The sequence below is a fragment of the Macaca mulatta genome, chromosome 1 (assembly GCF_049350105.2).
Source record: "Macaca mulatta isolate MMU2019108-1 chromosome 1, T2T-MMU8v2.0, whole genome shotgun sequence".
Taxonomy (NCBI): domain Eukaryota; kingdom Metazoa; phylum Chordata; class Mammalia; order Primates; family Cercopithecidae; genus Macaca; species Macaca mulatta.
In genome coordinates, this window is record NC_133406.1 from 172,983,400 (window position 1) to 173,010,823 (window position 27,424).

The 27,424-nt window shown below is 43.1% G+C and overlaps 2 long non-coding RNA genes across 3 annotated transcripts in view; one reads left to right on the forward strand and one right to left on the reverse strand.

The window, feature by feature from the left end:
- LOC106999154 (uncharacterized) overlaps positions 1–22,700 on the reverse strand; it is a 28,414-nt gene extending 5,714 nt beyond the window's left edge. The window contains exons 1-3 of the long non-coding RNA XR_013401130.1: positions 22,239–22,700; positions 18,302–18,427; positions 11,064–11,160 (exon numbers count right to left, since the gene is read on the reverse strand). This is a non-coding gene — a long non-coding RNA (uncharacterized LOC106999154). The remainder of the gene's footprint in view (positions 1–11,063; positions 11,161–18,301; positions 18,428–22,238) is intronic.
- Positions 1–27,424, forward strand: part of LOC114672105 (uncharacterized) — a 39,401-nt gene that overhangs the window by 9,922 nt on the left and 2,055 nt on the right. For both annotated transcript variants that reach the window (XR_003722301.2, XR_013401134.1), the window contains one exon: positions 1,207–1,289. This is a non-coding gene — a long non-coding RNA (uncharacterized LOC114672105). The remainder of the gene's footprint in view (positions 1–1,206; positions 1,290–27,424) is intronic.

Genomic DNA, 27,424 nt, shown 5'->3' on the forward strand with positions numbered 1-27,424 from the left:
TGGAGTTTCTGGGGCTCCCTTGCTTCATCAGTTATGACCTGTTAGGTCACAACAGCCCAGAGCCCCTGAAGTGAATTTATCTCTGAGTCCATGGTGGGCTTGGAGGGGAGGGGAGGGGCCGGAAAGGTGTCTCACGCCAGGTGGATTCTAAGGTACAGCTTCCGGAGCACGGGGACGCTGCCTCAGGAGTGATCACACTCACTTCCCACAAGACCACAAATCTGCAGTCTCCCAAACATAGGTCCTGGGAATTTGTCTTAAATCATGGAAATACACTCTGAAGAGCAAGACTGAGGCCTGCAGAGTCCAGGTGACTTGAAAGTCCAGGGTCAGAATCACAAAAGGAGCCCCAGTGGCCTGTTCCCAGCGGAGAGCTGCTGCTTCCTTCCCTGCCCTTCTCTCCTGTGACCCGCTCTTGTCAAGATTAAGTTACGTGGGAGAGGGGAAGAGGGGCCGAGGGAGTCTTTCTTATTCTCTCCTTCCCACCCCAATCCTCTGCTCTTGGCACAGGCTTTGGGAGTCTCTGCACTCCAAGAGAACTTTCGGGTTTTTTTTTTTTTTTTTTTGAGACGGAGTCTCGCTTTGTCGCCCAGGCTGGAGTGCAGTGGCACCATCTCGGCTCACTGCAAGCTCCGCCTCCTGGGTTCACGCCATTCTCCTGCCTCAGCCTCCGAGTAGGTGGGACTACAGGCACACACCACCACGCCCCGCTAATTTTTTGTATTTTTAGTAGAGATGGGGTTTCACCGTGTTAGCCAGGATGGTCTCGATCTCCCGACCTCGTGATCCGCCCGCCTCAGCCTCCCAAAGTGCTGGGATTACAGGCGTGAGCCACTGCGCCCGGCAACCAACAGAACTTTCTAGGTCTTGTGCTATGAAGGACATGGAATGTATCAGGATGTAGAGCAAAACAGCCCATGCGGTGGTCAGAGATGGAAAGCACAGACTTTAGTATCAGAAGAACTGTTCCAATCCCAGTTTTTTCACACAAATCAGTTATAGTACCTTGTGAGGTTACTTTACCTCAGTGAGTTTTCATTTCCTTGTCTGAAAAATGGGGATAATAAACCTATCACATAGGATTGTTATAATAAATGTAATATGTATAAAATGTCTAGCTCAGAATAGAAGGATGTGACAGATCCTCTAAACTGGTTCACTCAAAATCCCTTCTCAAACACCTGCTTCTTTGCTTTCTTCTACTAGAAAGTGTCGAAGAGGAAATACCCAAACTCCCAGCTTCCCTGCAGCTGGGGGTGGCCAGAAAACTCAGCTATGGCCAATGAGATGTGAGTACCTGTCTTTGACTTTTCCAAATAAAAAGGCAAAGCTTCTAAGCCACAAGTCCTTGCTCCTCTCTCTCTGTCTGCCCCGCTCTCTTGTCTTGCCTGGAACTTAACTGTGAGGCTGGAGGTAGAGCAGCCCTGTTGATGTCATGAGGCAACAAGCACAAGGTTCACGGCTAAGGTTGATGACGTGGCAGGAGAGAAAGAGCTGGGTGCTTGATGACCTTGTTGAGCTACTGTTTTACTCCAGGGCTACCTGGCCAGGAGTTTATTGTTGTGTGAGACAAGTACCTCATTGCTGGTATTCACTTGTGTTTGTTAGGGTCGGTCTTTGCTATACGAAACTGACGTAATCAGTAATAGCTATCAATATTGTCATCATCATCATCATTATATATGTTCTCCTACAACTTCAACACCCTCTGGCTCACAGCTGTAGATTTTATTATCTAATTGGGGAGCCAATTAAGATTTATTAATCAAATCTTTAAAGTAGCATTTCCCAGGGAGTATTCCAAGAATGTTGGCTCTTACAGATATTAATAGGTCTTCTGAGAAAAAAATAAATTAAAAAAAGCTCTATTGTCAAGTTAACAAATGACGATACTTGGCAGAAATCTTTGTAACAGTGGTTTTCGAATTGGTATACTATTTGAGGACTTTCCAAAGGATTTTAAAGAATCAATTACAGATCCTGAACTATGATAAGTACACTTTCCAAAAATTAGTATGTGTAAGGACTCTTTCTTCTGGTCCTCCTCTCCTTCCTGTTCCCTCATTAGGTTCATTCTCTCACCTTACAAAAGAAAATCACACCTCACTGCTGACCAGACTTACCCTGGGGCATTGCTCCAAGGTGGAGAAATCTCTGTGCTACAAAGAGACAACTCCAGGCTGGGTACGGTGGCTTGTGTCTGTAATCGCAGCACTTTGGGGGCCTGAGGTAGGCAGATCCCTTGAATCTAGGAGTTCAAGACCAGCCTAGGGAACATGGCAAAACCCCGTCTCCACAAAAATTAAAATTAGCTGGGCGTGGTGGCACACGCCTGTAGTCCCAGCTACTTGAGAGGCTGAGGTGTGAGGATGGCTTGAGCCTGGGAGGCAGAGGTTGCACTGAGCTGTGATGGTGCCAGTGTGCTCCAACATGGGTGACAGAGTGGCGCCCTGTCTCAGAAAGAAAAAAAAAAAGGAGACTTCCAAATATCAGTATTTAACTGGATTCTAATGACTGAGAAATAAATCTATTTGCAAGTCATGTGGCTTTCAATTCTTTGCTTTCAACAGAATTGAAGGACATCAGAACTGAATTGTCAGCTGATAGATCATTTAAAACATCTTTGTGGTAAATGACTATGTGATCTTTGTCTTATATCTATGAAATAGTTTAAACTTAAGTGTCAATGCTATGAAATCTATTCCTACCTACTTACTTATGTGAACACAGTTTTTCAATGTTTCTATCCGTAAAAATAACAAATAGAAATAGAATGGATACTACACCCTGTCTCATTCTAACAATAAATAATTCATTCATGGATACAAGAAGCAATTGAGAAAAAGTGCTACTCAGCTTATCAATATATGTAATTCTAATAAAAACTTTTTATGTTTAACAATTATGCATAAAAATTTATAATATTTCTCTGTTGTATTGGTTAATTCTGTGCTAATCATAACTAAATTCGGAAAAAATTTAAAACACTTGCAGCATTTAACTTACATATTTATTTTGTTTTGTTGTAGAAGTAGAAAAGTATAATAGAATGATAAATAAAAGGTTTTTGAACATTATTATTTTAGAATGAACTTCTGTGTAGAAGTGAAATGGAGAAAAATGATGAAAATGTATATTAAAGAGCTTGTTTATATAATTTTAACTAGATGATGGATATCAAATCACTCTAGTTGGTATCAAATTGCTGTGGTATTAAGAATTCTTTGACATTTAAGAGAGTAATGTAAGAGCTTTATTTTTTTTTTTTTTTAATTTTTTGAGACAGAGTCTCATTGTGCCACCCAGGCTGGAGTGCAGTGGTGCGATCTCAGTTCACTGCAACCTCCACCTCCTGGGTTCAAGCAATTCTCCTGCTTCAGCCTCCCAAGTAGCTGGGATTACAGGCAGAGACCACCATGCCTGGCTAATTTTTGTATTTTTAGTAGAGACATGGTTTTGCCATAGTGGCCAAGCTGGTCTCAAACTCCTGACCTCAAATGGTCCCCCAACCTTGGCCTCCCAAAGTACTGGGATTACAGGCATGAGCCACCATGCCCAGCCAAGAGAGTAATATAAGAGCTTTATTTTTAAATGGTACTATTTATAATATGTCAGAAGTTACCTCCTTAATTCAACAGCCTTTTATGCTAAAAATTCTCAACAAACTAGGTATTGATGGGACATATCCCAAAATAATAAGAACTATTTATGACAAACCCACAGCTAATATCATACTGAATGGGAAAAAACTAGAAGCATTCCCTTTGAAAACTGACACAAGACAAGGATACCCTCTCTCACCACTCCTATTCAATATAGTGTTAGAAGTTCTGGCCAGGGCAATCAGGCAAGAGAAAGAAATAAAGGGTATTCAATTAGGAAAAGAGGAAGTCAAATTGTCCCTGTTTGCAGATGACATAATTGTATACTTAGAAAACCCCATTGTCTCAGCCCAAAATCTCCTTAAGCTGATAAGCAACTTCAGCAAAGTCTCAGGATACAAAATCAATGTGCAAAAATCACAAGCATTCCTATACACCGATAACAGACAAACAGACAGCCAAATCATGAGTGAACTCCCATTCACAATTGCTACAAAGAGAATAAAATACCTAGGAATCCAACTTACAAGGGATGTGAAGGAACTCTTCAAGGAGAACTACAAACCACTGCTCAACAAAATAAGAGGACACAAACAAATGGGAGAACATTCCATGCTTATGGATAGGAAGAATCAATATTGTGAAAATAGCCATACCGCCCAAGGTAATTTATAGATTCAATGCCATCCCCATCAAGCTACCAATGACTTTCTTCACAAAATTGGAAAAAACTACTTTAAAATTCATATGGAACCAAGAAAGAGCCTGCATTGCCAAGACAATCCTAAGCCAAAAGAACAAAGCTGGAGGCATCATGCTACCTGACTTCAAACTATACTTCAAGGCTACAGTAACCAAAACAGCATGGTACTGGTACCAAAACAGAGATATAGACCAATGGAACAGAATAGAGCCCTCGGAAATAATACCACACATCTACAACCATCTGATCTTTGACAAACCTGACAAAAACACAAAATGGGGAAAGGATTCCCTATTTAATAAATGGTGCTGGGAAAACTGGCCAGCCATATGTAGAAAGCTGAAACTGGATCCCTTCCTTACACCTTATACAAAAATTAATTCAAGATGGATTAAAGACTTAAATGTTAGACCTAAAACCATAAAAACCCTAGAAGAAAACCTAGGCAATACCATTCAGGACATAGGCATGGGCAAGGACTTCATGACTAAAACACCAAAAGCAATGGCAACAAAAGCCAAAATTGACAAATGGGATCTAATTAAACTAAAGAGCTTCTGCACAGCAAAAGAAACTACCATCAGAGTGAACACGCAACCTACAGAATGGGAAAACATTTTTACAATCTACCCATCTGACAAAAGGCTAATATCCAGAATCTACAAAGAACTTAAACAAATTTACAAGAAAAAAATCAAACAACCACATCAAAAAGTAGGCAAAGGATATGAATGGACACTTCTCAAAAGAAGACATTTATGCAGCAAACAGACACATGAAAAAATGCTCATCATCACTGGCCATCAGAGAAATGCAAATCAAAACCACAATGAGATACCATCTCACACCAGTTAGAATGGTGATCATTAAAAAGTCAGGAAACAACAGGTGCTGGACAGGATGTGGGGAAATAGAAACGCTTTTACGCTATTGGTGGGACTGTAAACTAGTTCAACCATTGTGGAAGACAGTGTGGCGATTCCTCAAGGATCTAGAACTAGAAATACCATTTGACCCAGCCATCCCATTACTGGGCATATACCCAAAGGAGTATAAATCATGCTGCTATAAAGACACATGCACAGGTATGTTTACTGTGGCACTATTCACAATAGCAAAGACTTGGAACCAACCCAAATGTCCATCAGTGATAGACTGGATTAAGAAAATGTGGCACATATACACCATGGGGGAAGGGAGAGAGAAGGTCAAGTGTTGAAAAACTACCTATTGGGTACTATGCTCACTATCTGGGTGATGGGGTCAATCACACCCCAAATCTCAGAATCATGTAATATAACCATGTAACAAACCTGCACATGTACCCCCTATCTAAAATAAAAGTTGAAATGTTTTTAAAAAAGAAAATACAGTCCATAATAAACAGCTTCAAAGAGAAGTACATTTGAAGAACAAAATACAGAAAAAAAAGAGGATAGGGCTCATAACAAAAAGCAAATTAAATACGTTGCCAGTGAGGCTGAAGAGAAAAAATAGGCAATGACAAAGCGATGATCGCTACACTTTCCACCCCAGCTGTCTTTTGTAGACTATATTTTCTATTTTTATGAGATACATATGTTGGGGCCCTGCAGTTCTAGAAAGGGATGGAAAAGGCAAAGAATAGCAATCAAGAATAATAAAGAGCTGATTTTGAGAGGCCTGGATACATCTTAAAGCAGTATATTTACTAAAAGATTTACGTTTCTGTCTAAATGTAACAGGAAGTCAAATGGCAACCCAAGGCATGTTTTAGAAAGAGCCAAACTTTGAGGAGGAAATTATTTAGGGTACATTAGGATGTATTTCAATTATTTTGAAAGGTTTAGCTTTAGTAAAGGATCTTTGGTGATCAAATTCCTGCTGAGATTTCTTCCACTATATAAAAGAAAAAAATACAATAAAAGGAAAATAAAATGTGGGGTTAAAATGGCATTACTGGGCTGGATGCGGTTGCTTATGCCTGTAATCTCAGCACTTGGGGAGGCCCAGGTGGATAGATCACTTGAGGTCAGGATTTAGAGACCAGCCTGGCCAATATGGTGAAACCTGTCTCTACTGAAAATACAAAAATTAGTGGGGGTGTGCTGGTACACGCCTGTAATCTCAGCTACTCTGGAGGCTGAGGCAGGAGAATTGCTTGAACCTGGGAGGCAGACGTTGCAGTGAGCAGAGATCATGCCACTGCACTCCAGCCTTGGAGACAGAGCAAGACCCCATCTCAAAAAGAAAAGGCATTACCCCTATTACGAGATGATCAAATTGTAGCTTGAAATAATTCTAAAAACTAAAGGCAATTTTTGGTTATGAATTTAATAATCATGGATGTTTTTAATACTATTATACCAATAACCCCATTATTAACAATATTAATAACTGAGTATTCAGTTTTATACCTAGTTTTCAAGCTTCATTTAAGCAGGAAATCCTAAAATCTCTGGTAGAGGTGTCAAAATGGTCTAAAGGCAGAGGGATGTGTAAAAGACTTGAGTGATTCACAGTAGAGATTTTTTATGTGTGAAAATTAAGGAGCCAAGTGAATATAGCAGGAAAGTGGATGTTTTGTTTCACTTAAGAAAGAATAGGCTTGCCTTTTTTTTGTTGTTTTTTTTTTTTTTTGGAAACAGAGTCTTGCTTTGATGCCCAGGCTGGATTGCAATGGCATGATCTTGGCTCACTGCGACCTCCGCCTCCCAGGTTCAAGCAATTCTCCAACCTCAGCCTTCTAAGTAGCTGGGATTACAGGTGAGCACCACCACGTCTGACTAATTTTTGTATTTTTAGTATTGACAGGGTCTCACCTTGTTGGCCAAGCTGGTCTCAAACTCCTGACCTCAAATGATCCACCTGCTTTGGCCTCCCAAAATTCTGGGATTATAGGCGTGAACCACTGCGCCTAGCCAAGGCTTGCTTTGAATAAAACAAAACAATTGTCTCAATTGTGGTCCATTCCAACATCATATATTAAGTGGTGGTACTTAAGTGGTGGGATCAAGTGTAAGGCTCTTCTTCATTGAACTTGTGCCTCCTTCTGCATCTGTGAGTCCACAACCTGCCCAACTGCACATGCCAGCCCTAATCCACTACCACCCATTCGCCTAAACTAGAAACCTGAGACTCATCCTTGATTTCCTCTCTTATTTGTCTTACCCACTTCTCTCACTCCTGACTGCTTCTGCCTAGTTCCTAAGCTGCTCCTGGGAGTGTTTGTCTCCTAGCAAAGAGTTCAGTGAACATGTATAGAATAAACGACTTGATTTGATATGAGCTATGATTAACTCTTTTCTTCAGGAGTGCTCTGCCAAGAATGGACACAAAAACCCCTTGTTCTTTACACTGTTCTGGTGTCATCTCCTCCAAAAAGCCCTTTGGATTCTCTCCCTCCAATCAGACTGCGGCATGTGATCCTCCTCGGATTTTCCAAAGCAACCTGTGCTTACCTTTACCAAAAACACAATTCTGTCTCATAACAATCAATTTACTTGTCTGCATGCCCCACTAGATAGGGACTTTTACACTTGGATCCTCAACACCTCACATAGTATCTGGTACAAAGTGCAAAGACAGTGAATGTTGTTGAATGAGTGGATGAATGATATAGAGAGCAAGTGCAGTAAGAGGTACATACAAAGTAGTCCTAAGGGGAGACAGATGAAGGAGAAGCTAAATCTGCTGTTGGGGTGAGTAACAGTGCCATTTGAACTCGTCTTGAAGGATGAGTTGTAGTTCTCCTAGTGATCAAGGCAAGGAAGGGTATTCCAAGCAAAAGGAATAGCATGAACAAAAAAGCATGTAGGCAAGAAAGCACATGCAGTATTTAAGACCATGGGAGCCTGGCAAAGCTCAAGAACAGCTTTCAGTTCTTGAGCAGATGTGGAGGAAAGGAGGAAAGGAGGCAGATGTGGCTAGAAAGATTGTTTTAAACAAGTTATGAAAGACCTGGAAGTGATACCAAGGGGTTTGAAGATTATAAGATAGAAAGCCACTGAAGTTTTAAGGCAGCGTAATAACACGATCAGCTCTCTAAAAGAAAAAAAATGATATTTTGTTTCCTTTTAAGTGACTAAAAGTCATAGATCTAACTTCCTCCATTTTTAGATTTCTTGATACTTCATGAAAATAAAAAGCAAAGGCCAGCTGAAGCAATTCTTCCCCTGACTGGTCTGAACGAGGGATTTTTCTTTTTTCTTTTTCTTGTTTTCTGGCCAGTCACTTGGTGAAGTGAGTGCATCATACAGCTGGGAAAACACGAGCTTCTCGAGTTTGTTTGGCTTCTGAGCGATGTGGGTGAGCGCGAGTCTGGGCAGTGTGTCAGCTCCTTCCTGAAAGTCTGGGTCAAGGAAGTCCACAACACAACCTTGTTTACTTGATTTTGCTTTCAGCATTGAGAACGCTGGTTCTGATTACTGCAAAGGTGTATGTGGTTGCTGTTGGCTCACAACCCTGTAATTCCTTTGAAAAGATGATCTGATTGGGACAACTGTGACTTTAATACTTCAGTTCCTTTGGAAACATCCAGATGAAAAGTGATGCATTATTTTCCTAGTGGCTTTTGTTCCTGGCTAACCGTAATAGTTTGTTGGATCACTGGGAGTAATTCTGTGGAGCTGAGTTTGCTGGGCTGGCAGATTTGGAGGGGTAGACAAAGAATGACCAGTCTGAAGCAACCCTTCTAGCCCAGACACGTGAATTTACAACAAATGTTTACTGAGTGCTTGCTATGTGCCAGGCACTGCATCAGGCACAGGGCAATGAAGATGAACAAGACAGTTTCTACTAGAGTCTGCTAACTAGACTGAAAACTCATCAAAAATAAATGCCAACTCTTAATTCTGTTTACATCCCCCAAATTGTCTAGGGCAGTAGCTAGCTTAAGGCAGAGTCCCCAACAAACACCAAATGTTTAAACAGGCATATTTCCATTTTGCACAGTAAATATTTACTAAGTGCCTACTAGGGGCTGACGTTGTGTTAGATAGTAGAGATACTCAAGACTACTAAAATAGAGCTCATACCCTCAAGCTGCTCACGGTCTGGTGGGGAAGACAGACATTAAAACATTAATCACCTGTAATCCCAGCACTTTGGGAGGCAGAGGTGGGTGGATCGCTTAAACCCAGGTGTTGGCAAAACCCTGTCTCTACAAAAAAATCAAAAAATCAAAAATTAGGCATAGTGGTGCACACCTATAGTCCCAGCTACTCAAGAGGCTGAGGCAGGAGGATCGCTTGAGCCCAGGAGGTCAAGGCTGCAGTGAACAGTGTTCACACCACTGCACTCCAGCCTGGGCAACAAAGTGAGACCCTGTCTCAAAACAAAAAACAAAACCACAACGTTATTCAACTTGTACAAATTTGAACCCCCTAGGAGCCCCTGAGCCCCTGAGAAACACCTTGTCACCTAGTCCCTCCTCTGGAGCCCCCAGATCTCCCTACAAAATGGATAATAACTGGCATAGAAGAGAGACCCCAGGGTGCTTCTCTAGCAAGCACTATGTCCATTCTGATTGGCCAATGCATTTGTCTTTTTGGTTGATAATATTTTAGTATCATTCCTGCAGGGGGTAATAGCAACACAAGACACTCATGTATGGGAGACAGAGGAAGAAATAACTTCATCATATGAGAGGGCTGCCCAATTCCATTTGGAGGAGGAGTATGCAGCCTCCAGCAAAACCCAACACAGCAGGCGATATTTTGTTTCCGGGAGTCTACTCAAAACCCCTGCTCCCACAAGCACGAGCACAAGTACAGACCCCAGCTTCAAGGAACTGTGTGCACCACAGGTGAGGGGGCACCTGAACATTATTTCATATTAATAATTATGGATTTTAGGCTGGGCCTAGTGGCTCACATCTGTAATCCCAGCACTTTGGGAAGCTGAGGCGGGTGGATCATTTGAGGTCAGAGTTCAAGACCAGCCTGACTAACATGGTGAAACCCCGTCTCTACTAAAAATACAAAAATTAGCTGGGCGTGGTGGCAGATGCCTGTAATCCAAGCTACTCAGGAGGCTGAGGCAGGAGAATCACTTGAACCCAGGAGGCAGAGGTTGCAGTGAGCTGAGATCGTACCACTGTACTCCATCCAGCCTGGGTGACAGAGTGAGACCCTGTTCCAAAAAATAAATAAATAAATAAATAAATAAGGATTTTAGATACAGAAAATCATTTTGAAGTGATATTGTAAAATATTTTAAGTTTAAGGTTAATTTTTTAAATTTCTCCTATTCTAGGCCAATCGTACCCATAAGCATAGTGTTGTAGTCTTCATTCAAATAACCTCATTATCTACTGAGTCATTAGATGCACTTGTGAGCAGTAATGATCCAGAGAACCTCCTGAGAGCTAGTTTAAAAATCTTTGGAGCTAATCCTTCTCTCAGGGGAGAGAGGAATGCTTTGGTTTCTTCTTCATGCCTTGCAAAGCTGAGGTTTAGAGTCTAGAAATGTTATTGGAGCCTTTGATAGTCTGCAAAATTGAAAGAAAGGGAAGGAGAGAGAGAGGAAGAAAGGAAGGAAGGAGGGAAAGAAGGAGGGAGAGAGGGAGAGAAAGAGAGAGAAAGGGAGAAAAGAAAGAAAAAGATAATCAACCAGGTCAGGCTTGGTGGCTCCCACCTGGAATCCTAGCACTTTGGCAGGCTGAGCAGGGAGGATCACTCGAGGCCAGGAGTTTGAGACCAGCCTGAGCAACATGGCAAAACCCTGTCTCTACAAAAAATACACATACACACAAATTAGCAGGGTGTGGTGGTACTCACCTGTAGTCCTAGCTACTTGAGGGGCTGAGGTGGGAGGATTGCTTGAGCCCAGGAGGTCAAGGCTGCAGTGGGCCGAAATCACGCCATTGACTGCAGCCTGGGTGACAAAGTGAGATCTTGTCTCAAAACAAACAACAACAACAACAACAGCAAACATACAATTCTTCCCAAACTTCTCAGATTTTCAAAATATTGACTCATGAGAACCTAAAGCTGAAAGGGTCAATTTTCCAGTTGCAAATCCGTCAAACAGCTTGTCTAAGCTGGTTTCTCAATAGGAACCACAATTATTCAATGGAAATATGTCAACTGTTCCTGGCTCAAATTTTATGAGAAAAACAATGAAACAAATTACACTTGTTGGTGTTTTATAGGTAATTGAAACTGGCTTCTTAAAATTCAGGTGTTGGACTGTTGAGAATATGCCTTCATTAACTCTTTTGTTGTTACCTCCTTTTACTCAAGGCAGGATTTCATAATATTGATTATTTAAAAATAAATTAGTGGGTCAGGCACGCTGGCCCACGCCTGTAATCCTAGCACTTTGGGAGGCCAAGGTGCGCTGATCACTTGAGCTCAGGAGTTCAAGACCAGCCTGTGCAAAATGGCAAAACCCCATATGTACAGAAAATACAAAAAAAAAAAAAAAATCAGTAAGGCATGGTGGTGGGCGCCTGTAGCCCCAGCTATTTGGGGTCTGAGGTGGGAGGATCACTTGAGGCCAGGAGGCAGAGGCTGCAGTGAGCCGAGATCATGCCACTGCACTCTAGCCTGAGTGACAAAGTGAGACCTTATCTCAAAGTAAATAAATAAATAGAAATACATTGCTGGCATGAGACTAGGTTAGTTTCTAGTCACTTCTCCAGCCTCATCTTCCTTTACCTCTTGTTGTACACACAAATGATAGCACTCCATCCCCAAGCAGATTCTGTACTGTTTCCCCTCCAGGCATTTAGTCACTCTGTCCCCTCTCCATAGAATGACCCCTCCCTCAATTTTCTCTGAAAATGTTTGTGTTCTCCAGGATGTCTCTCCTCATCTCCTTTCCTCCTCTGGATAAGGAGCTCTTCCTTTGTGCTCCTATTTCACACTCAGCACCTCTCCATCACCGCAATGACCACCTTCTATCATAAGCACCATGTTTGTATATATATTGCTGTCTTCCCCTCTCCCCAGACACAGTGACAAAATGAAGCATCACTCATTTTTCACATTTTAATGGCCTCACATACTACCTGAAAATAGTAGGTACTTGTATCAGTCATCGATTGCTGCATAACAAATTACCCCAAAACTTAGCTTTTGAAATTCACAATATTTATTATCTCACAGTTTCTGAGTCAGAAATTCAGGAACAGGTGCAGCTTAGTTGGGTGATTGGGGTGCAGATCTCTCACAAGGCTGTAATCAAGGTGTCTGTCAGGCTACAGTCTCAAGGGTCAACGGCAGGGGGGGATCTGTTTCCCAGCTCACTCGGGTGGCTGTTGGCAGTCCTCAGAAAATCGACTTTCCAGCTCAGTCACGTGGTGTTGGCAGATGTTAGGATCCTTGCTGACTGTTGACTGAAGATACTATTTCCTTGCCACACAAATTTCTCCATAATGTTACTCAAAACAAAGCAGCTGGATTTCCCCAGACTGAAGTCTGAGAAAGAGTGAGGTGGAAGTCACAGTCCTCTTGTAACCTAATCTCAAAAGTGACATTCTGTCACTTTTGTTGTATTCCAGTTGCTAGAAGTGAGTCACTAGGTCCAGCACACATTCAAGGAAAGGAGATTGCACAAGGATGTAAATTCTGGAAGGTGGAGATCACTGGGGACCATCTTCAGGCTGCTGACCACAGTGCTCAATAAATCTGTAAACAAATGGACACATCTCTCCAGAAAGGAATGAGCCCTTCCTTCCCTGAAGATCCACAGTGTTTGAATTATTAGAGAATGCAGCACAATGTGACTTTAGCTGGGCATGTGTTCATATACATTGCCGGATCATCAGCAACTGAGTAAAAACGGTGCCAAACATATGGCTGGCACGTAGTAAGTAATTCCTTGAGTGGGTGAATAAGTGAAAGAAAGGGTGGCAGAGACTAGGACTTGTCCATTATGTTCTTCAATGATACAATTTTTTTTATTTTTAGCTAGGCACATAGGCATGCCACTGGAGACTACATTTCCCAATATCCCTGCAACTGGAGGTGGCCATGCTACTAGTATTGGGCTAATGGGATGTGAGAACCTTGGGCAAAACTTTTGTTTCTCCCTTTCCTTTTACTGGAATACAGAGGTTTGAGTGAGACCCTGAGCAGGGAGAGATACAATGAGAGTGGCAGGACCATCCTATCAGACTACTGACTACCAGACAACCTCTGGGCTAGTCCATGAAGCAGAATTAAACTTTTTTCCTTTTCTTTTCTTTTCTTTTTTTTTTTTTTTTTTTGAGATGGAGTCTCACTCTGTCTCCCAGGCTGGAGTGCAGTGGTGCGATCTCGGCTCACTGCAACCTCCGCCTCCTGGGTTCAAGCGATTCTCCTGCCTCAGCCTCCCAAGTAGCTGGGACTATAGGCACATGCCACCACGCCCAGCTAATTTTTTTCTATTTTTAGTAGAGACAGCGTTCCACCATGTTGGCCAGGCTGGTCTCGAACTCCAAGACTCAAATGATCGGCGCGCCTCAGCCTCCCAAAGTGCTGGGATTATAGGCGTGAGCCACCACGCCCAGCCAGAACTAAACTTTTATCCTATAAAAACTACTGTTCTCTAGAGTCTCATCATTATACCAGCACAGAGTATTCCTGTCAAATACAGAATTTTAAAAGCAAACAAGAAGGCACCCACCATCCCTTCCTCTCCTTCATAACTAGCCCATGCTTTAAACACACCCAAAATACTTGTTAGATGTAATTGCGTCTGTGGGAACACCGGGCCGTCTTGGTGGATGAGAAGGAGTATTTCAGTCATCTTTCCCCTTTGTTAGGCAAGTGCAGGCTTCTTTCAGTCAGCACTTGTAAGATTCAGAGACTCTGGGGCTCCTCAGAGAAGTGGCCTACAGCAGCACAAAGTGGCCTTAACTTTCAAAGGTTGTGGCAGAAAGAGGCACACATCAGAGTGGATTCGTCTCAAGGAAAATCTGTCCAGCCTGAGGTTTCCTTGCAGGGTTTGATTTGTTTTCCAAAAAAGGAGAAGAGTTCTCAGCACAAGCCCTGCAAAACACCAGGCCAGCAGCTCCTCCAGACCCCTGCAGCTGTCAAGGGCCAGTGTTCCACTGCGCAGAGGCGGCCACGGTCGTTCTGGCTCCCCACTCGTCTGCTCTCAGGGCACTGGCCACGCTGCAGTTCTGGAGGAGCAGGGTTTCTGCCTTCATCTGAAACTGGAGAGGATCCAGGACCTGAAACTGGATGGTTTAGTTCTGTTTGTATTCTTTCACAGTATACGGATGGAAGGCTCCACCAACACCATCTTCAAATGCCAAAATAAAATGCTCATCCAGCCAAATCATCTCTGCTGAGGCTAGCACAAGGAGATGACAAAACCTTGTTAAAATACAGGAAGGAGCTAGGAAGGAAGTGGAATAAGGGTTTCTTGCCTGGATTGAAAAAAATCTGTTAATGGGGTAGATATATGCCAAGTATAGAGTCATTTGAAGATATTTCTTTTTCATGGGCAGGCAAATTTGAGAAACCAGAAGAGAAAGAAGGGGTGAAGAACTCCAGGTTAAAGTCACAGATTCAGTTGTCTTAGAATGTGGGGAAGTTTTAAAGTACCTGCTCTCTGGGACCTTCTAGAAATATCCAAAGCACTTAAGAAGTCAGCTATGTCCATTCCCAACAACGATTCTGAGTGTGCAAAGACTTAGTTTTTTAATGCTGTTGATGGTAGAGGAGGGAGACAGTAAATCTGACTTGAAGGATGATTCAGATTTAATAGGTGGCCACTGGCAGACGGTAGAGAGCATTTCAGGCAGGGAGCAGCATAAGCTACATTCCTGGGGTCCGAGAGTACAATGGGTGTTTCTGGAACTCCCAATGACCCAGAGAGGAAGGATCACAGGGTACTTGAGTGAAGTCTTTGATAAGAAAGAATGGAGATGATTTCAATTAAAAATAGTGCAAAGGATATGGGAAGAAGTAAAGAAGGGTTAATGGAGCAGAGAGAAAAGAGACATTCTATTCTGTAGAATCCAGCTGCACAGCAGTATAGTGGTTAGCTCTGTGGCTCACGACTCCATGGCTTAAGTCAAAGCCTCTGGGGTCACCCACTGTATTAGTATCCTCGGCTGCTGTAACCAAGTACCATAGATTGGTGGCTTAAATTTATTTCAGCCATTCAGAAATTTATTGTCATGGTAACCATCTCTTCCTCTACTTCATAACTAGCCCATGTTTAAACACACCCAAAATATTTGGTAGATATAGTTGTGCCTATAGGACCATTGGGTTGTGTTGATGGATGAGAAGGAGTATTTAAGTCATCTTTCCCCTTTGTGGGATTGTCACCCACTGTATTAGTATCCTAGGCTGCCATAACAAAGTACCACAGATGGGTGGCTTAAATTTATTTAAGCCATTCAGAAGTTTATTGTCTCACAGTTCTGGAGGCCAGCAATCTGAGATCAGAGTGTTGACGGAGTCCGTTCCTTCTGAGGCTATGGGGGAGAATCTGTCCCGTGCCTCTCTCCTATCTTCTCGTGGTTTGCTGGCAATCTTTGGCTTGTGGGTGCATCACTCCGATCTCTGCCTTCATCTTCATATGGCATTCTCCCTGAATGCATGTCTGTCCCTATCTTCAAATTCCCCCCTTTTATAAGAATGCAGCCATACTGCATCAGGCCCACCCTAACAAACATATCTTATCATCTGCAAAGACTGCTTTTCCATGTTAGGTCATATACACAGGTACCAGGGTTAAGACTTTCATATATTTTGTGGGGACACAATTCAACCCCAAACAGCCACTTTGTATTGCAAAAGGTGCTTGGTCTTTTAGCCCCAAGAACCTGTCTAAAACAGGAAGAAGGGTGTTCTTGGTGCAAGGATTGGCATAAAGTCAGTGCCTAACACACATCAGTGGTACTACCGTGCATACAGAGGACCCTCTATAGAAGCCAACCCCTGGCATAACTTCTAATTCAGGAACGTAGACAGAGGGACCGCTGACAGGTCCCCAATTTACTGATTTTCCCCACTCCCAACCCCAGTGCCTAAAGTCTTAGGGGCTTGATAAATATTTTCTGTAGTTTATGACTCTGTAACTTGACCTAATTTTTACTTGAAGCCACTATACTCCCATGGTAACAGAAACTGAAATGTCATCCATTTGAGGTTTCTCTCACCCTCTTTCCTGGGATTGTGGCTAAATTTCAGTGAGTCATGCCACGCCAGGACTCAGGGCAGAGACATGGGAGCTGGTTCTTAGTTCACTGGTCCAGCTAGGCTTCTGATGAGACTCCCAGTATCCTGCTGGTCCTAAGGAAGCAGTGCCCACAGGCATTGTTCCTGTCCCAACAGTCCCTGAGGTCTGGCAGGGCCCTCTATCATCTCTATGCCTCACAAGGGCAGAGGATCCTTCAACTGCCTCCATGCCAGGCTGGAGCAAAGGACTCCTCTGGGTCTGCAGCCACTCCCTCATGGGGTCTTCCTGCTTTCCCCCAGGGTTCTTCCCCCAGGGAAAGAGGTAGAGCACTCCTGCCTCGGGCTTCCCAAAACTTTCTGTGGGACCTGCAGTGCCTGGGGACTCCCCATGTTAGACTGGCCCACCCTGCTCTCATTAACTTCATCCTCTACCTCCTCAAACCCAACTAGATGGGGGGAACCTTCTGTCTCCCTTTACTGTTTCTCCCCAGACATTTTGGAGATACCTTGATCCTAATCCTCTTTGTTCCACTGAGGACACAAAGTTTTAGAAAGCAAAACCAGAAAGACAGAGGGGGCAGGGCACTATTTGTGCCTTCATCCTTGACACCCCTTCCACTGAGGTGTGGACTCAGACCAGCATACTGCATTAACAGGAAAACACCAGAGGAAATAAGTTAACATTTTAAAAATATTACCTCAGCTTGTTTTGGTGGATAAATAAATAAATAAATAAATAAGGCACTTGGGGCCAGATCCTGAGCCAGCTTCATGAAAATCCTCACTTCTGAGGTCCCACCAACACCTAGGTTTCCAGTGGGAGGGCCCAGAGCCCCCACACCTTTTCCACCCAGAAGTCAGAGCTCAGGCTGTGATTTCTATGGTGTCCAAGAGCTCCCTGACCACCTGCCCCAAGTGGAATCACTAATTTCTTCTGCTGTGCTCCCAAGCGTGGCTGCAGTTCTAATGAGCATGTACCCATGCTGCCTGGCATTACTACAGTTAATATTCTACAGAATATTCCGCCAGCTCTTCCCCAACCTATGCAGCAAAGGGAAAGCTCTGTCACTTACTACCCGGGTGATTTTTCTGTCCTCCCATTTTCCTCATAGGTAACATGGGGATAAGGATCCCCACCTGCTGGGTTGCTGCAAGGGTTAGGTAACGCAGACTCAATGAAGTCCCAAGCCACGGCCCAACAGGTGGTGGGTGTGTGTGAATAGCTAGGGCTGGGGCTGGGGCCTGCTTGGGTACACTCTCCTTGGCCTCACTTGCACAGGCCAGGGGGTGAGCCATCATGCTAACGAGGCTGCTCCAGCAGAAGGGCCTCAGCCTGTGGACTTCACCCAACAGAAGGGCGATCACTAAAACCCACTCATGCCTTAAACCAGCCCAGGTTGAGGTCATGGTGACCCATTCAATAACTAAGCTCTCCTGGAACGTCAGCTATGAGCCAGGGGTTTTCATGCGCCTGACATCGGGCTCCGTGGGGTGCTGGGGGAGGCCGATACGGACAGAAGAACAGGATAATAATGTAAAGAGCTAAAAACAACTGGGCTCAAGGTGCTATGGGATCACAGAAGAACACTGATTGTTTACTTGTGGTCATTCATTTATTCATACCACCTTCATAGCCACCTGTTTTTCCAGAAAGGATGTAAGGAGGCGTGGGAGAAATAAAGAATTCTACGCCATCAGTCATCTGGAAGTCTGGCCCTGATGGCTGTCACTAAGCATATCAGGAGGACAGATTGTCCAGGCTCAGGGCACAGCAAGGACAAGAGCATGGATATGTGGACACACCAGCCTGAGATGCTGCTTTTCCCAGGCAAGTTCTTTTCCCAGTGAGTGCTGGTCCCCAGATGTCCCCAGGCCTTACGCCTTCACCTCACCTCTTTCAGGTTCCTGTTCAGATGTCCCTTTCTCAGCAAGGCCTTCGGTAATCACCAGTGGTACACCAGGGCTGGCTAGTCCCAGTTCCCAAGAGCTGATTGTTAAATTTCCAGGAAATTTGCCAGCTGGTTAGTAAACACAGACATTAGTGAAAACTAAACTATGTGAATTTATAACTAAATAAATTGTATTAACAGCCCAGGTTTTAAACATACTCGAAACACCTCATTGCCTAATTATTTTACATTTTACTATTACCTATACTTGAGGTTATTTACATCTACTACATCCGTATGGTAGGTATACTACATAATACTGTGCTAATGTGCACTCCCAATTTCCCATTTAATGATGTTGAATTCATAGTTTTAAATAAGCCAGGCATTGTGATGTGTGCTTGTAGTCCCAGCCGAGGTAGAGGCTGACGTGGGAGGATCACTTGAACCTAGGAGTTCAAGGCTGCTGTGAGCTACGATCGCACCACTGCACTCCAGCCTGTGCAACAGAGCAAGACCCTGTCTCTAAATAAATAAATAAAATTTATAGCTTTGATCTTCCATGGCAAGGATATTTCCACCATTGAAATTGGCCATTGCTACAAATCAGGGCTTTTTCCCGCAGAAAGACAGTTGTTCAGCATTTACCAGCACACCACTGCTAGCCATCTTATTCAAAATTGTAATCACCCTCCCACCTCCAATCTCACCTACTCTCATTTATTTTTTTCATAGAACATATTGCTTTCTAACAGGTTACACAATTTATTTAGCATTCTTATTTCCTGTCTCACCACATCAGAAAGCAAGTTACATGAAGGCAGCGATGTTTTTCTACTGTGTCCTTCATGGAATCCCGGTGCCCAGAAGAGTACCTTGCACTTAGCTGTGCTCGGCAAATCTTTATTGAATGAATGTTGTCGAACGCTGGGACTCTCTGTGGGTATGACTGGCAGGGATAGGGGTTAGGGCTCCTCCCATCACCTTGCCCTTGCCCAGTGGGGCTGTTCCTGACTCCGGGCTGACCCCTGCCTCCCTCCCTGCCATCTCCTCCATGCCTACAGACTCAGGGGAGTCTCATGTAAATGTGTTCCTCGGGACCCCGAGTCTGTGGGATTTCTCTTTACTCTGCCAACTCTGGCCTGAGACCAAAAAGTACTCACTTAATGTTACGGAGAATAAAGCTTTGTTGGCCTTTAAGACAGTGGTTCCCAACTGGCACCCAACCAGCACCCAGGAACTCGTTAGAAATGCAAGTTCTCAGGCCCCACCCCAGACACATTGAGCCGGAAATTCTGGGGATGAGGCCCAGCAATTTGTGTTTCTGAGAGTCCAATGCAGGAGACGCCAATGCATGCTCATTTGAGAACCACTGACTTAAGTCATTCTGAGCCAGTGGTTCTCAACGGGGACAATTTTGTCCCCAAGGGAACATTTGTCGGTATCGAGATATTTTTGGTTGCCATAGCTGGGGGGCAGGTGCTACTGGCACCTAGTGGGTAGAGGTGTGGATGCTGCTAACCCTCCTACAATGCACAGGGCAGCTCCTACAACAGAATTATCTGGCCCGAATGTCAATAATGCATAGGCTGAGACCCCGCTTTAAAGTATCCTCACTTTCCTACATCCATCCAGCTCTGCTTTCTTGTCTTTTCTACAGTAACCAACCTGCCCACCTCTGACAGTCAACTCTGAGGCAGACAAACAAGACTGGTGACCTGCCTCATGGATATTTTCTTGAACTAAGGAACAGGGACAATTAAGCTGACCTTCACAATCTGGTTTGTTAAGTGTTATGATTGGGAAAATAGCAAGGTGATGCCCCCAGCCCAAGCCTGAAACTTCAGGGAGGGCTTCTGAGGAAAAGGGGCCTCTGTTCTCAGCCTTCAAGGCAGAGTTAGATTTAATCAGGGCTGGGGTGAGTGGGAGGTAGCTTTCCTTATGCAGCACTTACTGTGTTTCAGTCACTGTGCTCAGTGTTTCAGCAATACTGTCTCAACACCTTCTGAGATAGACACTATTGTTAGCACCATTTTATGAATGGAGACACTGTAGCCCGGAGATATTAAATAGCATGCCTAAAGCCAGACATCTAGGAAATGTCGAAGCAGGAACTTGAATCTGGTCTGTAGACTCCAAAGCCTAAAAGGAGGTGGCTGCAGTTTACAGAGGGCAAAGAGAGTGGACTGGGATTTTTTTTTTTTTAATACAGTTAACCCTTGTGTTATGGGTTAAATTGTGTCCACCCCATCACCCTAAATTCATCCCGATCTCCAGGACCATAGAATATAACCATATTTGGAGAAAGATCGTCAAAGAGGTGGTTTAGTTAAATGAGGCCTTCTGGGTGGGATCTAACCCAGTATGACTTGTGTTCTTATAAGAGGAAGGGACTGAGCATGGTGGCTCATGCCTGAAATCCCAGCACTTTGGGAGGCTGAGGTGGGAGGAGCACTTGAGGGCAGGAGTTTAAGACCAGCCTGGGCAACATAGTGAGACCCTGTATCAACAACAACAACAAAAAGTAGCCAGGTGTGGCAGCACACACCTGCAGTCCTAACTACTCAGGAGGATCTCCAGCTTGTGCAACAGAGGGAGACACTGTGTCAAAAACAAAATTAAAAAAGAGACACCAGGGATGCGCATGCACAGAGAAAGGCCATGCAAGGACACAGGAAGAAGGCAGTCATCTGCAAGGAGGCCTCAGGAGAAACCAATTTTCCCAGCACCTTGATCTTGGACCCCTAGCCTCCAGAACTGCAAGAAAATGAATTTCTGTTGTTTAAGCCACCCAATCTGTAGCACTTTGTGATGACAAATGTAGCAAAGTAATACTCCTTGTTTCCTCTTTGGGGACACTGCTTTGATAGTAGGAAAATTCAGGGGATGTTTTGTTCTGTTTTCTCTGCCATAAAGTAAAAAAAGACAGATCTGGGGTTCTGCCCTCCTCTCTCTACATACATCTCAAGAGGATTGCTGGGCCCCTCCAGTTTCCTCTGCCTCAGGGGCTTGTACTGAACCAAAGCTGAGAGACAATTTCTCTTCCTGGCTTTTGGAGGAGCCAAAATTCATTAAGAAGACAGTGCAGTGTGTCCTGGAGTGGGGGAGAGAGCCTTAAGTGGCAGAGGCAGATTCTCTGAGGTACAGAGGTGATAGTGATCTGAGGGGTCAAAAGGGCACTCAAGCCTCCTTTCCTGGCAGCACCACATAGAGTGGCCATTGGACACCTGGCATGGCTGACTACACTCACCTTCTCATGCAATAGAGCACTGGGCCCTCAAAGCATACATGATGCGCATTTCAGCCACTGCCAGCAGGGATCCACGACCGCAGCCACCACTGAGAAGTTTTTCTCTGCTTATGGGCTCTAGAACTGATACTGCTTCTGAAGGGCGTGAGATGCAGTTAGCACCAATGACAGCTGAGACCAAATCTCCCATCAGCCCAGGGAGATGGGGGGCTTATGTTGGATTGAGCTGAACTTAAAGCTAAAAAGAAAGCAATGCGATATTTTCGCACACCCAAATGTGTGCATTAAGAGTCAAATTGACTAGGCTTGATTTTTAGAATTGGGCTACCAAAATACAGGGCAGAAGCCAATTCAAAACAAAGCTGAAAATACATTTTTCAGCAAGAGAGACAATGAGCCAGCAGAGGAGGAATAAGCTATCCAGTGTTTTTCTTTGGGCTCTGCTGCTGTCTCCTGGCTCTGTGTTGTCTCTGTCCAGGACTAATTAAGCTTGTCATCTGCATCAGAGGGATGGGGCGAAGATTAACAAGTTAAGTGGAGAAAGGCTCTTGAAGCTCCTTAGATGAAAGGGGATCTAATTAGCAAGGCCAGCAATGACCGCAGGCAGGCAGGCAGGCAGGCAGGAAGGCAGGTAGGCAGGCAGGCAGGCAGACAGGCAGGCAAGGGCAGACTCTGCCCCCTTGCACTTACCAAACAGCTAGTTAGAGCTCCCGGAAGGGGCTTCTGCAAATTCCACTCAAGCCTTCAGCACCAAGAGAAGAATTTTCCACATTTTCTTCCAGTCCTAGAATTCTGAGATTCTTTATGAGTGGAGGAAAAAAAAAAAAATGTGTGCACCTCTCTAAACTGATTGAGAGAAGAAAAAGGTACAATGCTCATTCCTTTCTCCTCAGCACAAGCTGATCTGCATGGATAGGAGTTAATGATACACAAGGAAGCAAGCAGAGTTGAGAAGTCCAGCAAGTTCGGTGATGGCATGAGGCAGACATAGGTTCTAATGCTGACTCTGCCACTTACTGGTTATGAAAACCGAGGCCAAACACTGAATAATGTCTCGAAATTCAGGTTCTTTATTTGCCCACGTGGGGATAATACTTCCTACCTCATGGAATTGTATGGCTTAGATTTGTTTGTGCTGAGCACATGGTACCCAAATAAGTGGATGTTTTTATAATGTCAGTCAATAATGCTACCGCTTGGTATGTAATAGGTGCTAGAAATACTGGTTGGCTGAGCCCCTTCATTCAGCAATTATTTATTGCACTATTTATTATGCCCATATTATTATATATGCCCTGGATGTAAAATGTTGAGCCACGCAGACACAATTCTGCCTTCACAGAGCTGATGTGTATTCAGACGATGATCTCCATAAACCCTCAAATCCTCCCCTCAATGCCTTGTTTGTACTCTTGAAAGGCATCACTTGAGTATTTTTTTAGTATTTTAATTTTTATTTATTTTTATTTTGATAGTTTTAGGGGTGCAAGTGGTTTTTGGTTACATGGAGGAATAGTAAAGTGGTCAAGTCTTGGTTTCAGTATACCTGTCACCCAAGGAGTGTACATTGTACCAAATAGGTGATTTTTTAAAATCTCTCACCTGCCTACCACCCTCCCCATTTCTGAGTCTCCAACGTCCATTATACCCCTCTGTATGCCTTTGCATACCCATGCCTTAGCTCCCACTCATAAGTGAGAACATGCAGTATTTGGTTTTCCCTTCCTGAGTTATTTTGATTAGGATAATGGCCTTCAGTTCCATCCAAGCTGCTGCAAAAGACATTATTTCATTATTTTTATGGCTGAGTAGTATCCCATGGTAGATATGCCACATTTTCTTTATCCACTCATTGGTTTATAGGCACTTAGATTGATTCTATATCTTTGCAACTGTGAATTGTGCTGTAATAAACATACCAGTGCAGGTGTCATTTTTATATAATGACTTATTTTCGCTTGGGTAGATACCCAGTAATGGGATTGCTGAAACAAATGGCAGATCAACTTTTAGTTCTTTGAAAAGTCTCTATACTTTTTTCCGTAGAGATTGTACACATTTACATCCCCACCAACAGTGTATAAGCATTCTCTTTACACCACATCTGCACCATCTATTTTTCTTTTAATTTTGATAATGTCCATTCTAAATGGGGTAAGGTGGTATCTCATGGTGATTTGAATTTCCATTTCCCTGATAATTAATGATGTTGGCCATTTGTATATCTTCTTTTGAAAAATATCTGTTCAGGTTGTTTGCCCACTTTTTAATGGGATGCTTCATTTTTTTCTTGCTGATTTGAGTTCCTTAGAGATTCGGAATATTAGTCCTTTGTCAGATGTATAGTTTGTAAATATTTTCTTCCATTCTGTAGGTTGTCTATTTACTCTGTTGATTATTTATTTTGCTGCGCTGAAGCTTTTTATTTTAATTAAGTCCCATTTATTTATTTTTCATTTTATTGCATTTGCTGTTGGGGTCTTAGTCATAAATTCTTTGCCTAGGCCAATGTCCAGAAGTGTTTTTCCTAGGTTTTCTCCTTCTAGAATTTTTATGGTTTCAGGTCTTTCATTTAAGCCTTTAATCCACTTTGAGTTAATTTTTGTATATGGCAAGAGATAAGGATCTAGTTTCTTTCTTCTGTGTGTGGCTATCCAATTTTCTCAGCAACCCTTGTTGGATAGAGTGCCCTTTTTCCAGGGTATGGTTTTGTCTGCTTTGTTGAAGATCAGTTGGCTGTAGGAATTTGGCTTTATTTCTGCATTCTCTATTCTGTTCTCTGTGTGTCTTCTTTTATACCAGTACCATACTGTTTTGATTACCATAGCCTTGTAGTAGAATTTGAAATCTGGTAGTGTGATGCCTCCAGATTTGTTTTTGTTTGTTTGATTGTTTGTTTGTTTGCTTAGGGTTGCTTTGGCTATTTTGGCTCTTTTATGGTTCCATATGAATTTTAGGATTATGATTTCTAATTCTGTGAAAAATTACGTTGGTATTTTGTTAGGAATTGTATTGAATCTGAAGATCACTTTGGGCAGTATGGTCATTTTCATGATATTTATTCTTCCAATCCATTAGCATGGGATTTTCTCCATTTGTTTGTGTCATCTATGATTTCTTTCATTAGTGGTTTGTTGTTCTCCTTGTAGAGCTCTTTCACTTCCTTGGTTAAGTATATTCCTAAAGTTGTTTTTTTGTTTGTTTTTTGCAGCTATTGTAAATGGGATTGAGTTCTTGATTTGATTCTCACCTTGGTCGTTCCTGGCATATAGCAGTGCTATCAATTTGTGTACATTGATTTTGTAACCTGAGACACTACTTAATTCATTTGTCAAATCTAGGAGTCTTTTTCAGGAGTCTTCAGGGTTTTCGAAGTATAAGACCATATCATTGGCAGAGACAGTTTGACTTCTTTTCCAGTTTGGATGTGCTTTATTTCTTACTGTTGCCTGATTGCTCAGGCTAGGACTTCCCACTCAAGTATTTTTTTTAAATGAAAATAATTTTAAAAACTGCTCACAGTTATGTTTGTCTAGAAGAAAGAGTCAGTTAATTCTACTTTAAGAATTAAAAGTGATTATTAGTTTAGAACACTCCAAATTAGCCAACAAGGAGTTTAGAATTTTAAAATGCAAATACTGGAGCAAATCTTTTCACCTTTTCCCTTCAGTTCCATGATGTAGGACCCAGAGTTGCTGTTTTACCTGTTATGTAAATGGAAGCCTGGCAGGAATAAAAACAGAGGCAGAAGCTGTCCTGTTCCCAGAGACTGTAAGAAAGACCAGTCCTTCTCAGCACTTCTCACCACTGCCGCTGAGCACAGATTGTTGTAAATATTCAGTTAAGGTCTGTCTCCCACACTGGGCTGGGAGCTGCAGGAGGACAGGGACTCTGACTCTATGCTGGGTTCCTGGTTGAACCTCCCAGGCCTAGTGTCACCTTCTATGCTGGGGCTCATGACAGGCAGCATTCTCTAAAGCTCTGCAGGTGACTGTGATAAGGATTCTCTTTACCTATGTTTCATCTGCTCCTCACAGCTGCCCTACAAGTTGGGTGCTCTTATCAAGCACTTTTTGCAGATGAGGAATATGAGGCATAGCAAGGTTTGTGACTTGACTTGACTTGATTCTATAGCCAGTGTGAGTCCCAGAGCCACGCTTGCTCAGAGCACGTGGTCAGGCTCCAGAGTCCTCAGGCTTACCCATTTCTCCCTGCTGCCTCCACAGATGTTTGTGGAATGGGATGGGTGGAGGGTGGGCTGGCAGGAGACATGGGGGAGAGGTTGGTTGGGTACAGCACGGGCCACATTCTAGGCCCATGGGCTTTAGCGGCTCAGATCTAGAACTGCCCCAGGAACAGAGTAGAGTGCAGGCTGGTCTCTGCACTTTAAGCTAGTGATCTTGGCTAGGTTATCTCATATTTCTAAGTCTTGATTTTACCTTCTGCAAAATGGTGATTAAAAACGAATAAACCATACGGTCAGAACCACCGTGAGATACCATCTCACATCCACTAGTATGGCTGTATCAAAAAACAGAACAGGAAATAACAAGTGTCAGCAAGGATGTAGAGAAATTGGAAACTCTGTACACTGTTGGTGGGAATACAAATGGTGCAGCCACTATGGAAAACAGTATGGTGGTTCTTCAAAAACTTAGGAAAGAATTACTGGGCCCATGCAGTAATTCTGTATCACGCCTGTAAAACTTAGGAAAGAATTACTTTCCTAAGTAAATTCTTTGGGAGACAAGGTGGGCCAATCACCTGAGGTCAAGAGTTTGAGACCAGCCAGAACGGCATGGCAAAACCCCATCTCTATTAATACAGTACAAAAATTAGCCAGGAGTGGTGGTGCACGCCTGTAGTCTCAGCTACTTGGGAGGCTGAGGCATGAGAATCGCTTGAATTTGGGAGGTGGAGGTTGCAGTGAGCCAAGATCACACCACTGCGCTCCAGCCTGGGGGACAGAGTGAGACTCCATTTCAAAAAAATAAAATAAATAAATAAATAAATAAATAAATAAATAAATAAAGATAGAGAAAGAAAGAAATGAAAAGAATTACTGTATCATCCAGCAATTCTACTTCTGGGTATTTACCCAAAGGAATTGAAAGCAGGGTCTCAGAGATTTTTGTTTACCCATGTTTACAGCAGCATTATTTACAATAGCCAAAAGGTGGAAGCAACCCAGGTATGTATCAATGAATGAATGGATACACAAAATATGATACAGACACACAATGGAATAGTATACAGCTTTAAAAAAAAAAAAAAAAAAGGAAATTCTGATACATGCTACAACATGGGTGAATACCGAAGACATTAAGCTAAGTGAAATAAGTCAAAGTGCAATTACTACATGACTCCACTTACATGAGGTCTCAAATTCATAGAGACAGAAAGAAGAATGGTAGTTGTCAGGGGCTGGGGGAAGAGGGGAATGGGGAGTTGTTTTTTAATAGGTCTAGAGTTTGTTTTGTAAGCTGCAAAGAGTTCTGGAGGTAGATGGATGACAACAGTGAATGTACAATTCACAATGCACTATGCACTTAAAAACGTTTAAATGGGCCAGGCACAGTGGCTCATGCCTGTAATCCCAACAGTTTGGGAAGCCGAAGCAGACGGATCACTTGAGGCAAGGAGTTCAAGACCAGCCTGGTCAACATGGTGAAACCTGTCTCTACTAAAAATACAAAAATTAGCCAGGTATAATAATGGGTACCTATAATCCTAGCTACTTGGGAGGCTGAAGCATGAGAATCACTTGAACCCAGGAGGCGGAACTATACTTCAGCTTGGGTGACAGAGAGAGAGTCTGTCTCAAAAAAAAAAAAAGGGGGGGGGGTTAAATGATAAATTTTACGCTGTATGCATTT